The following is a 12119-nucleotide window of genomic DNA, read 5'->3' as shown; positions in this document are numbered from 1 at the left end:
CAGAGGGATCAAAATTTAGATCGCTATTTCCATTTCACTCACATCCTATTGAAAGCAGCATGTATTTACGTGCGGACGCACGGCACATTTTTCATGTACCCTACTATAACCGTTGAATATTAACCTTAGAGAATAACGTTGCCAAACAATAACGTTGCCACGTTTAAACGTTTTCTTTCTGTGTAAAGTCTGTGTTTATGGAAGGTTAAGTAGCCTATTTGCGCTTTTTTGTTCTTGCTGTTTTACAGCAACACATCGATGGCACTTCTTTCATTCTTGAAGAAAAAACGTTTTGCCTGTATGGTGATTAGATTTACTGTTTACTGCGCGGCATATGGCGCTTCATCAATAGCGCAAACACAGGAAGCATGGCTTGCACTAATAATAAGAGTAAAATAATCATAAAGGTATGCCAAAAATATATTGGTAAACACAGTCGGCTACTACCGAATGTAAGCTGTGAAATCGGATGCATGTCTATTGGATTTAACATTGTGCATTTGGTCTTAATGATTGCATGAGCTCCTTCAGTCTGTCATTAAAGTTAATCACAGAACAAAAGCGAAACTTAATTCTGTTCTCCCTTGGCTGATCTGTTCACTTGTATTTGATATTGTTTTAAATGTAGCTGTAGCCTACTAGTCTACTTATATTTTTTGCTACGGAATAATCATTGGATCGCTAATCAAGAATTGTGATATTTCCACAATTTTGGTTGCTGATTTAATAAATATACAATCGATTACATCGATCGAAAACGCGTGCATGCTAGAAATAGAACCGTGCTTATTTTTCAGTGACACAAGCGTGTTGGGAGCGTTCCCAGGCAAAATAGAAGATGTATGTAATTTTATTTTACACGATACATAATAAAACGAATAATAAATTACATTTTGATGTTTGAAAGTCTCTAGGTTAACATGAATGCAAATTATTACTAATTGTAATGTACATAAAACATAGTTGTCGGTTTTGAAATATTGCACCTATCAGTAGCCTACATAACGAAATATTATTTGCCGTAAATACTGTCGACGATGTCTTTGCGGTCTCATTTTAGTACTTTATTATTATAAATGAGTGTTAAAAGTTAGCAGAAAAAGAGCAAAGTATTTCTGACGACGCTCAGGGTTTTTGTGGATATTGTAAAACGTTAATCCATGTTTTTTTTTTTTTTTGCTGTTGTCACAGCCCACAGCACAGCAGATAGACGCATGTTGCAATTCAGTCCTACAAATGGCGGCCGCGCCACTGTGTGACGTCACATGAAATCTAAGAATAATATTAGGTCATTATTTCGCAACCCTCATTGTATACACTTAAAAAAATGACTGAGGTCCGGACCTCGGGGACCTTAATAGTGTGTACGGCCCGGACCAACTGTGCTATATGGTTTCATCGGTGGTCTCTATAAAGGTAAATCAGAATAGAGCTGAACAGAAGAGCCAATTAGATCGCACAAAACTCACAAGACAGTTTTCTATCCACAGCTAAAATTGTGTCACTTACATTCACGGATCTGGCAGCTCCATTTTCATTGGGGAGACATTGAAACGACAGCAGCTCTATTGCTCTACTGTATCATTCACTTCATCAAATTCATGTCTTTGCCACTTATACAGTAATAATATATCTTGCTGCATTTCACCACCTGATCTCACATGTCGCCATACCTTTTGTGTCTCTCTGCAATGAAACATGAAGTAATGTTTCACGTGCACTGGGACTTCTTACCTAATTAGACCTGTACTGGTCAGAGATGCACATCTGAAGATTCTCTAAGTATAGCAATGCGCTGACTGTAACCTTCATGAAGTACTGGTTACTATTCCTCTGGTACAGTCACTTCATGGCACATGCATCCAACACACCATTACTTTTAATGTTGGAGAAGAGTTGAGAGACAGGATGAAATAGATGGATTGATAATCTAAGATTACAGAGGTGATTTGATACAGAAACACTGCAGACAAACTACACTCTAAAAAATACTGGGTTCTTTCAACCTATGTTTGAGTCTAATATGGACAGACTTAACCATTGGGTTTAAAATGTAATTAAAAAATAAATAAATCAATGGTTGTTTGTCCATATTTGCCCCAGACGTGGGTTGCATTTTTTAGAGTGTATGTACAGCAGGAACTGAGGTTGACCCCGAAAACGCAACGATAAACATCACAAACCCAACTAGGGCTCAGGTGTGTTGTTCTCAAGAGAGCCAATACACATGCACACACACACACACACACACACACACGCACACACGCGCACGCACACACACACAGACACACACACACACACACACACACACACACACACACACACACACACACACACACACACACACACACACACACGTCGTGTTTCCATGTTTTATGGGGACTTTCCATAGGCGTAATGGATTTCATACTGTACAAACTGTACATCCTATCCCCTTACACTGCCCCTGCCCCTAAACCTACCCATCACAGGAAACATTCTGCATTTTTACTTTCTCAAAAAAACTCCTTCTGTGTGATTTATAAGATGTTTTCCTCATGGGGACCTAAAAATGTCCCCACAAGGATAAGAATTTCGGATATTGCCATCTTTGTGGGGACATTTTATCCCCATAACGTAGGGATTACCAGGTCACACACACACACACACACACACACACACACACACACACACACACACACACACACACACACACACACACACACACACACACACACACACACACACACACACACACACACACACACACACACACACACACACACACACACACACACACACACACACACAGATGCTGAGGCACACATTAGCAAACACCACACTTGCATGCACATGTGCACTGAAACTGCTTCCAGATGATGCACCTGGGCTCTCAGAATCACGAGAGGTCAGGATCGCGTTGACCCAAATTGTGTTACTTTATTATGACAGAGGGTAGAGACAGTAGGTGTGAGAATTTTTCTCTGATTGCTCCATGAATACTGCATTAGTCTGATTCATTCTGTTCTTCTCAGATTATGGGTTATGTTCTCTAAAGTAATCATGACAGTTCAGCTTCCAACTAAATTTTTACGGGGCTTCTATGCATTGCACACACACTTACGCACACTCGCTCATCAGTAAAGCAGTACGAAGGACATGGTAGCAGTATACTCCTTAGTAATCAGTGTATCAGAGTCTCTGCTTGCAGTAATAGTCTTTGATTCTTTGGGTTAGGGGCGTTTCTCTGAGGAGGCAATGGAGGCAGTGCCAAAATAATCCACAGTTCAAAAATAAAACAATGCAAATAGTATGAAGTAGGCCACTAACTCTTTCTCTGCCATTAATGGAATTTTCTGTCTTTCCGTGTTTTCACTGTTACTATGCTTTGACACATCTTCTGAAAGAGTGCAGGATCCCCTGATAAAAAGACTTGCGAAGAAGAAGAAGCAGAAACAAGTGATATCATAAGCTGATGCATTTGTCAGCTTTGTGAAGCTTTGGGGTGTTGATCGACTCCATCTGTGTTTTGATCATCGCTCTGAATCTGATCCAGATGGAGCCTTTGACAAAAACAAAATTTTTCTCAGCTTTTTGCTCAATTTTTTTTAATGAAAGTTGTTGAATGCAGGAAGCTACTTTTGTTTAAAAGCAGAGTCTCTGTTCTTTTGATGTAATGCATGTTCAGATATTCATACAATAAAATATTCTTAAGGGCATGAAACTTTTGTGAAAATGTCCGAAAATGCTTGCGCTGACTGGCAAAGTTTTTAAAAAACGCTGGCGTGGTGTTAAAAACTTTGTAAAAGTGATATCATCAACGACATTAGCAGTTAAAGTGGCATCCCCTGAGCATATTGAGTTTTAGTAGACTGTGGGTCTGCGTGCCGTGGGCTCGATGGGAGGTCATTGAGAATAAATGGGGGAAAGCCACTTGACAGGAGCCAATGTCTCCACTGTGGCTGTTGCAGGCAGCGGGGCGAGGGACCACGAGAGCAGGCCGGTGACGAGTGTTAATGAGTGCCAGCTGCGTGACACACTGGTCTCGTCTCGCGGCCATGTGACGGGAGCATAAAAGGAGGAGCAAAGGCAGCGGAAGACGAGAGAGGACCAGGCCTGGATTTTATGTTGAGTTTTGTTTACGTCTAATTATGTGTGTGTGGGCAGTCGTCCGTGAGGGGCTGCCCGCGGTTTTACTTTCGTTTTGTTTATTTATTTTGAATTAAAAAGTTGTTGAACGTTCGCCGGTTCCCGCCTCCTTCCTTCCCATCTACAAACCTCGTCACAGTGGCCTATTATGCTGTTCACAGTTCCGTGTCCGCAAAGTTGGTCTGAAAGCATACATATTCGTGTTAATGGGAAAACTAAATTAAAAGTAAACAAAAAACTGTCACACCTGCCAGCCGGACGGCCTATGATAGCCACCAGAGGGAATTTCTTCCATATTCGTCACATCATGGACTGTATTTTCCCATAACCCATTGCCCGGACGAACTCATAATTGTTGGATCACTTCCACCTGTGTGTCATCAGTAAGTCTATGCATATAAGCCCTGTGTTTTCTCTCACATTTTGTGAAGTCTTCATTTCTGAGCATTATCCTGGTTTCTCATGTTCTATGTTTATTGATTCTCTTCCCGTTTTCTAGATTACCCTTTTTGCCTGTGTTTCTTGGACCTTGTTTATGTTTGCCCGTGTGTTCAACCCTTTGCCTGTTATATGGATTATGATTCTGGATTGCCCTATTAAAAGCTGTATTTGGATCTTCACCCAAGTCTCAGTCAGTAGAGGTGTAACGGTACATGTATTCATCCCGAACCGTCACTGTATGGTCAGATGACGAATTCAGTCAGTCACAGGCGATCCACACTCCAATCCAGAAGGGGGCGCATGCGGTAATGCAGCGCTGTTTGCTTACCATCACAATAGTGATGGGAAGTTCGGTTCTTTTCCGCGAACCGGTTCTTTCGGACAGTTCGTTTCAATGATCTGGTTTAAAAAAACAGATCACCGGTTCTTTTACGTCTTTACGTAATGACGTCATTTCTATCATCCAGGATGATGAAAATACATTCAAACACATCCATATAAAGTATTTGTAATCAAAACTTAGTATATTAATGATCATTATTGACATCATCATCATCTTGGATACATTTTTTCATTTATGTTTTGCAACAGCACTCAATACAGCCACTGTCGTGCAAACACTGATGTTTTACACAGATTAAATAAACTTACATTGACATAATACTTACACAAATCCTCAGTTCACCCGGGCTCATGTATTATCAGCATCAGCTGTCCCAGTCCGAGAGAAACAGTTCGGTTACGACGCTATCACGCATGCTCAGTATCTCAGCTCACCGGTTCTCAAAATCGAACATGTCCGAAAGATCGAACGTGTCCGATAGAAACGGTTCTCGATTCTGTACTGCTGATCCGAGAACCGTTGCAACCCAGTCGATCTGACTTGAGAACCGCTGTATCAGTGTGTGTGTGCTGAGCTGCGAACTGCTGCAAGCTGAATATGTAGTCTATATCAAACCTACTGTTTTGATTACATTTTAAAATGTGTATCGACTATGACTGAAAGTGAGTGTTTCACCCCCCCTTTAATTTCTGTGTCATGTCAATCTTGAGTACCTATAGAGTAGCATTGCATCCTGCATATCTCCGAAAAGTCTTTATTTTTTTTATAATTATATAAGAAAGATGCGCTGTTCCGAGTCTTTCCGAAAAAAGCCGAGCGGGTGGGGGCGTATCGTGTGAGCGGAGCTAAATAATGACCTGTGCGCGCCGCTGTTAGTGTGTTGAGTGCGTCGTAAAGCTGTGTCATCCCTAACAGCGGGAAAAAACTTTATTCAAAATAAAAATATGGCTTTTAATCAGATACAGCCATACATCTATGATCCGGAATCAGACCCAGAGGCTGAAGTTGAACAGGAGCAGCAGCAAAAACGACTAGAGCAGGACGTCTCTATGTGGTACAAGTTATACACTAACTATATAATATGCTTAGCGGCTTGTGTTATTTACATATTTATACTTGAATTATATCGTCGTATTTTTGTCTTTGAAGGTGTACATGTGGGAAGTGCAGTTGTGCACGTGTGTGTGTGTGTGTGTTTACGCGTGGTTTGTGTAGACAATTGTAGTAAGCGGACTGGTTTTGCACGGCAGGCTAGTGTTTACATAGAAAGACATGGAATAGTAGCGCATTTGAATGAAGAGCCGCGCTTATTTAGTATATCATTTTCCCCCACTCTTTGTGTATTGTTGTTTGGAGTGCTTTTACAATACACAAACATAAAGTTACACATATAGTGGCCAGCTAAACAAATGTACACGCACTACACATCGCATGCTCCATTGATCAATTAACTATACGTGATCATGTTTGGGCTACTTGATGAGCATAGGCAAAAACACAGACATTTGAAGCAGTCTTACTCACCGCCTGCGGTTCTAACGTTGGGACCTTTATCGTTGGGACTGCTCCATCATTCAGCATTAGGCGATTGGAAAATCCGCCGTCGAGCTGGGCCTTGTTTATGAAACAGTTTGCACCGAAATGCAGCGAACAGATATAAACCTTTGCGGAACTCAGTTGCTGATCCGGAATAGCAAATTCCATCCACTGTTGCCTTAACGCAGGGTTTTTTGGCAATCTGTACAGGACTGTCTTGGTCTGGCAACCAAAAACGCACTTTTTTGGTGACATTGTTAATTTCTTGAAGTCACATCACCTGTGCAGCGCAGCCTACGAGCCAGCGCTTTGATGGGCGTAGCCTGTTGCTTTCACACTCCCCTCTCTCTCTCTCACGCTCTTCCGGTAGAATTGCCCGTACGGCCCATACAAGGAAATTCCGACCTATTAACGTCAAGTGGACCCATGATCGAAAAAAAACTTGCCGAAACTTATGACTAACCGGAAGTAGTATTTTTGACAAAGAAATACTCCCATCAAACGTCCACCTTAACTTTTGAAACTTTGTCCATGTTTAGTATGGGAATCCAAGTCTTTAACAGTGTAAAAAGATCAGTATGCATGAAACAGCATTTCACCCCCCCTTTAAATAAGAAAAAAGCTGTTCCTGAAAATATCATGCATTATTGATAAAACAAATAAATGTTTAATTTGATCGTTTTACAATCCATTGTTTCCAAACTTTAAAATTATACAGTGATAAGACAGCTTTGTTAGGATGTTTCCAAACGTGATTAGTTATATACACTTAACCTGTATTTCACTCCTCTGAACAAATAACACGCATGCACAGCTCATCGGCTCATCGGTTCTCAGTATCGAATGTGTCCGGCAGAATTACACACGCATGCTCAGCAGCAGCTGCTCGTGAGTTCATCAGATCTCTCAGCAAAACATGTCACACTTCAGCTAACGATTGGAGTTAAAACATCTACTTCAAGATATTAGTTTATTTCTGGTCCGAGAGACTGTCACTCATGTCAGAAATTGAGTAACTATAGTAACTTGTGGGATCAGCGCTGATTTGAGACGCGAACCGTTTAGAACGATTCAGTTCGATTTGGTGAACTGGTTCGACCGGTTCACTATAAAGATCCGGTTCAAAAGAACGATTCGTTCGCGAACCGGACATCATGACATCACAACAGGCAAATGAGCAGAAGAAGAATAGATCTATGTACAACACAAAACAAGAGTTCAGATGGCGCAAAAGCTTACTATTAGCCTTTACGCTGAGTTTAGATTCATTTTTGTGATGTGCTCATGGAAAGGAAACCGGGACGGCACAAACGACATCCTGTTGGTTTTATTTATTTTACAAAAGCACAATGGTTTGTTTTTATTGGGAGTCTTATTTGGCAATATGCTGATTTGTGGTGGGACTCATGGAAGTCTCAGTACAGTCCAGTGATGAAATATGCATGTCCTGGTAATGGGAAGACTCAGGTGTCGCTTCACTCGCCATCTCCTCGGCTCCTTTTCTCCTTCTCGCTCATCTATCTGTGATTTTTTTTGAAAAAGCATAATATATCCTAAATTTTTTAAGAAAATAAGTGAAATGATTATAGAAAAAGCTAAAGGAATCATTTTGATTGGAGGTGATTTTAATTGCATCTTGTCAAATAGGATGGATAAAAATCCACCATCATTTGCTACACTTTCAGCGACCAGTAGGATTCTAAAGCAGATGGTGGAAGACCTGGGTCTGATCGATGCATGGAGACATATACACCCAAGAGATCGGGACTACACGTTCTATTCAAACCCACACTCCTCATATTCCAGGATTGATTATTTCTTTGTTGCTAAAAATGAGTCTTACAGAGTCCTTGATTGTAAAATACATAATATAACCTTAAGTGACCATGCCCCAGTTAGTTTGATTTGGGATTTGGGTAGGGGTTATAGTCCAAGGCTATGGCGCCTAAATGTCTCACTTCTAAATGATAATGCATTTAAAGATCATATAAAGGCGGAATTGGACCAATACCTTCACTTTAATGACACGAGTGAGATGTCACCAGTGACCTTGTGGGAGGCGGCTAAGGTAGTTTTGAGGGGAAAGATAATTTCATTTGCATCAGCTAAGGCAAGACTTAGAGAAGCCAAACGTAAAGAACTTGAAGAACAAATTAAACAGTTAGAACACAGACATAAAAGTCAACTATCTACAATTGATCTAACTCAGCTTAAGGAAGCCAGGAGGGCCTTGGGAGACTTGCTCACAAATAATACTGAGAGAAATTTAAGATTTTTAAAACAGCGCTATTATGAGCATGGGAGTAGAGCAAGCAAATTATTAGCATACCAACTAAAAAAACAGATGAGCCTGACAGTTGTACAGAAAATAAAAAATAATGACCCAGATAAGCCCTTTCTGTATAAGCCAGGTGAGATATCGGGAGCTTTTGCCACTTTTTATAAGAAACTGTACTCAAATACGGACACATGTACAGAATTTGAAAAAATTGAGGCCTACTTAGAAAGCATAAACCTGCCAAAACTATCAGATGAAGATTCACAAGCGATAGATCGACCCATTATGAGAGAGGAAATTGTGGAAACAATCAAGGGGTTAAAAAACGGCAAAAGTCCGGGCTCGGATGGATACTGTAATGAATTCTATAAAGCCTTTGTAGACGATATAAGCCCAATTTTAGAGAAAGCATATGCTTATGCATTTGAAAGGGGGGAATTCCCACCAAATTGGAAAGAGACAATAATATCGGTAATTCACAAGGAGGGAAAGGACCCTACAGAGTGCAGCTCATATAGGCCCATTGCGCTTCAAAATTCGGACTGCAAAATATTGACCTCCATACTGGCAAAAAGACTTAAAACAGTTATTACGACTTTAGTACACCCAGACCAGACAGGCTTTATTGCTGGTCGCCAGCTGTCAGATAATATTCGTCGGCTACTGAATGTTATGTCTTATGCCAAGTCAAAGCCGGTGCCATGTATGGCATTGGCTTTGGACGCAGAAAAGGCATTCGACCGTGTCTCCTGGCCTTTCCTTTTTAGTGTTTTGAGGAAATACGGTCTGGGTCCTGGCTTTGTTAAATGGACCCAACTGTTATGCTCATCTCCAAAAGCGTCAGTAAGGGTAAATGGGTGTTTCTCACAAAAATTTCTGTTGGGGAGGGGTTGTAGACAGGGGGACCCTCTTTCGCCTCTTCTTTTTGCCCTTAGTATAGAGCCCCTTGCACAGCTAATAAGAGACAGCACAGATATTAGTGGTATAGAAGTGAATAGAGAGGAACACCGGTTGTCGCTATACGCAGACGATGTAATTGTGTATATCTCAGATCCCATAAAGTCCGTTCCAAATTTAATGATATGTACTGAGACCTTTGGATTTTACTCAGGATACAAAATAAATGTGACTAAGACAGAAGCACTCCCCATGAACAATTTAGTTTCCCCACAAATGAAATCTGCTTTCTCATTTAAATGGCCAAGGGAGGGAATTAGATATTTGGGAATAAATATACCCCCTGACCTTAGTTTATATCAAAGTAACTATATTAAATTAATAGATAAAATTAAGTACGATTTAAACCACTGGAATACACTTCCCCTTACCTTAATAGGCAGGGTGGAAGCTATTAGGATGAATGTTCTCCCAAGGCTCCTCTTTCTTTTTCAAACCCTACCAATTTCTCTACCTAAATCTACTTTTAGTCTTTTAGATCGTCTCATCTCAAGATTTATATGGCAGGGTAGGAGACCCAGAGTTAGATATAAAGTCTTACAACTGGCAAAAACTAAAGGGGGTCTAGGCGTACCCAACTTGAAGTATTACTGGTTAGCGTCACAATTACGTGCAATGATAGTGTGGCTATCAGATGACACAAGTACAAGATGGCTCAATATAGAAAAAAGTTACAGTCCGGATATGCCTTTGTCAGTGATCCCCTTTAATGGGCTTAAATCCACCAGAGAACTGTTGGGAGAATGGTCGAACATAACATGCGAAGCTTGGAAGGAAATACAACAAATGTTTAAGCTAACAGGCGATTTCTCTGTTTTGAGTTCAATTACTTATATTCGAGATTTCCTTCCATTGAGATTTGATACAGGATTCAAAAACTGGAAACTTTTGAACCTTCACTATGTACACCAATTATTTAGTAATAACAACTTCAAATCATTTGAACAACTGAGAATAGAGTTTAAACTACTAAGAACGGACTTTTTCAGGTACCTACAATTAAGGAGTTTCATACTGAAACACCCAAACTGGAATAGACTAATAGAGCCCTCCCTTTTAGAACGGTATTTATTAAAAATTCAGGGTGGTGAACATATGAGGAAACCAATAACCAATGTTTATAAAATCCTTGCTTCAATGACGAGAGATAATTCATTCTATGTGAAAGACAAGTGGACTAGGGAGCTACGGCTCGAAATAAGTGAAGAAGTTTGGTTGGAGGTATGTACTCAGGCTCATAAAGTCACGAATGCCAATTTGTGGAAGGAATTTCAATGGAAAATAAATAACAGATTTTTCAGAACACCACAAGTCTTGGCTAAAATGAATCCGAATCAATCAAGTCAGTGTTGGAGGGGGTGCGGAGAGACAATGGCTACTCACTCACATATTTTTTGGCAATGCCCTTTGTTGGATAACTTTTGGAAAACCATTTTTACATATATTAATAAAGTATTGAGTATTGATCTGATAAGAGACCCTCTGATAGCAATCCTAGGGATTAAACCAGTTGTGATACACAGTAGGAAAAAGATGTATTTATTACAGATATTACTGATAGCAGCAAAGAAAGCAATTACAATAAAGTGGCTTAAAAACGAACCACCAAACCAAGCTGAATGGCTAACGATTCTGAGAAATATTTACACTATGGAAAAAATTACATATTCATTGAGATTACAGAGGGAAATTTTTATTGAAAGATGGGCACCATTAATGACGGTGATGGAAGACCATTAGAATTAGCCGATTATATTTGTCAGGGGAACTTGAATACAACCCATGTTTTGTTTTAAGTGATGTTTGTTTTGTTCAAATTGTTACTTTAAATGTTGTTAAATATTTTCTTATTTCTTCTTCTCCCTGTACCTTTGGACAAATTCTTCTGTATAATTGATCACACATGCAAGGATGCGTGAATGTTATGATCCCCTGTAAAGGATATTGTTTCTGAGTGCAAGTAATTGTTGTAAAAGGAGATCTGAAGAACATTCAAAATAAATAAATAAAAATAAGTAACAAAAAAAAAAAAAAGCATAATATTGAATTTTGTGCATCCGCCATTGTCACCACATGTTAACGAACATCTCACGTGCAAAGAAAACTAATCTTTGCACAAGTTTTATTTTTCATTATTCTATTTAATTTGTACTTTTATAACACAAGAGATGCTTCTCAGTTTTGTAGCTGATTCTGACCAAAAACCTTTTGATTTTTATGACCTATGCAAGAGATCATTCTGTTACTCTTATGCTCAGAAGACTAAAAGAAGCTGTACTGTAACAACTTCCCCCTGAGGTCTCAAAATAAATGACAACCTAGCATTGGGGATTGGTTTCTTTTTCCTGTTGTACCGAACTCTTATCGAAACGTGCCCCCAAAACCGTGATTATGTACCGAACCGTGACCTCCTGTGTGTCGTTACACCCCTAATGT

At 39.8% G+C, this 12119-nt stretch overlaps 1 protein-coding gene across 3 annotated transcripts in view; it reads left to right on the top strand.

The window, feature by feature from the left end:
- The window catches only part of kcnab1a (potassium voltage-gated channel subfamily A regulatory beta subunit 1a), a 166794-nt gene that overhangs the window by 97656 nt on the left and 57019 nt on the right, over nt 1-12119 (top strand). The gene's annotated exons all lie outside the window — the stretch shown is intronic.

Source organism: Pseudorasbora parva, chromosome 16 (assembly GCF_024679245.1).
Source record: "Pseudorasbora parva isolate DD20220531a chromosome 16, ASM2467924v1, whole genome shotgun sequence".
NCBI classification, from domain to species: Eukaryota; Metazoa; Chordata; class Actinopteri; order Cypriniformes; family Gobionidae; genus Pseudorasbora; species Pseudorasbora parva.
The sequence above is the reverse complement of the archived record's forward strand: the minus strand, read 5'-3'. Positions and strand labels throughout refer to the sequence as shown.